This window comes from Cryptomeria japonica, chromosome 11 (genome assembly GCF_030272615.1).
Source record: "Cryptomeria japonica chromosome 11, Sugi_1.0, whole genome shotgun sequence".
In the NCBI taxonomy this organism is placed as follows: Eukaryota; Viridiplantae; Streptophyta; class Pinopsida; order Cupressales; family Cupressaceae; genus Cryptomeria; species Cryptomeria japonica.
In genome coordinates, this window is record NC_081415.1 from 11,725,808 (window position 1) to 11,727,927 (window position 2,120).

Below are 2,120 nucleotides of genomic sequence, written 5' to 3' on the forward strand. Positions count from 1 at the left end.
CACCCCTACATGTGTTCCCTTGATGATTTATTTTTATATCTTATTGGCTATATTTCATATCTTGTGGATTGTACACCTCTGGGAGTTTATTCTTGTTGATTTGTTCCTGCATGAGAGTCCTTGTGTGGTTGTCTCTTTGGTTATTAGTGCCAGCTTAGGTTTAGAGTGTGTGTTGGGACCTTGTGTCATCTCCGATCATGGGGGGTGGTTCCTTTGGTTCCATATGGTCAGGTGGTTGGTGCTTTTTGGCCATTAGGATTTTCTCTTGGATTCTTCTTGCGTGGATGTGGATTCTTCTTCGTGATGGATTATGGATATACCTTGTAGTAGATTTATGTAATGAATATGAGGGAATCATGTAATGTATTATTATTGTATGTAATAATTGAAACATTGTATTAGGAAGAGTTTTGCTCATGATGTGTTTGATATAATTGAGAAGGTAGTAGATAGAATTAGGGATTATATCATGGATTGAAATGAGACTATATGATGTATATTGACCTACCTATAGAATAAAAGGAAATGAATTTATGTACCTTGGATTTGTAATGGATTAATAAATGAAAAAGAATAAATTTATATTATGATTTGGATGTCTTAGTTGAAAAAGGTGTTCTATGGTTATGACTAAGATGTAAATTAATATGTGAGGGAACCTTAATGAATGGGTTAGTATTAATAAGAATGTTAGATAATATGAATAGAAGAATGATTCATGTAGATGCATTAGTAGAAAGGAAATTATGCATTGCGTGTAAGGGATTGTTAAGTAAGAAGATTGCATTAAGATTCTTGCATTATGTATTGGAATTAATGATTAAGTAAATGATCATGTTAGGAAATTAGATGCATTTGAAGCATGGTTAAATGGATTAGTAAGGATGGAATTTATCTATGCATTAGGATTTCATTATCATGGAAATTAATAAGAGCATGGAGTTAGGAAAGGATAGATTAAATAAAATTTAGATTTGGTGTATAAAATGAATGTAGGATAAAAGGGTTGTCTAGCATTTAAATCGAATAGTTTATCTTGCAGTTGACAGATAGAATAGTATGCATTTCATATTGGATAAATAATCTATTAGGTTGCATTTCTCTTGGTTAGGAATTGAATAAGGTGCATTAAGCTTAAGTGGGATGTGATTATCATGTGAGTAGGATGTCATTATGGTAGTTGAATAAGTAATGATGTTGAAGTACCCTATGGAAAGATTAATGTTGATTCATGTTTACTCTACTTGCATAAAGTAATGTGATGTGCAATCATGTATATTCATTAGGGTTAACTGGTTAAAGAATGTAATTAGATAATGGAGCTATATCTTTCATTAGCTGATAAAAGATGTTTAAAAAAAAAACTCCATTAATGTGTTAGTAGTTTAATTTCACTAGGGTATTTTGGCGGGCATTACAGAAGAGGTAGAAGCATTGAAGGAAAAAGAGAGAAGGAGAGATATGGGTGAAAAGAGTGATAGTGACCCCAAAGAAGAAGGAGGAGAAGGTGAAGGTGAGACCCCTTCTGCAAGACCTTGGGAAGAGGAGATCCCTCCTGAAGAAAGAAGGTTCATCAATGTTTTAAAATCAATAAAAGGAGATGTTGTTGATGTAAAGATGGAGCTTCCTATGTATGAAGGCAAGATGGATGTTGAGGATTTGATAGAGTGGATTGATGCCTTGAACAATTACTTTGAGTACAAGGAGGTTCCTGAAGATAAGAAGGTGAAGTTCTCCAAAACAAAGTTGAAGCATCCTATCTTGGTTTGGTGGAACTACACCCAAGGAGAAAGGATGAAGAAAAACAAATCCATTATTAATTCATGGGATAGGATGGTGAAAAAACTGAAAGGATAGTTCCTAACTACTAATTATGGAGTTCAAGTATTTAGAAGGATACAAAACTTGAAACAAAAAGACATGGATGTGGCTACCTACACTAAGGAGTTCCACAAACTCAACATGAGGTTTGGACATGTGGAGAATGAAAGAGAAAAGGTGGCTAGATACCTTAATGGATTGAGGTTTAATATCCAAGATGAAATCATCCTCCTTTTCCCCAAGACCATGAATGAGTATTTCCAAGTAGCATTGAGGGCATAAGAAAAGTTGATGAGGAA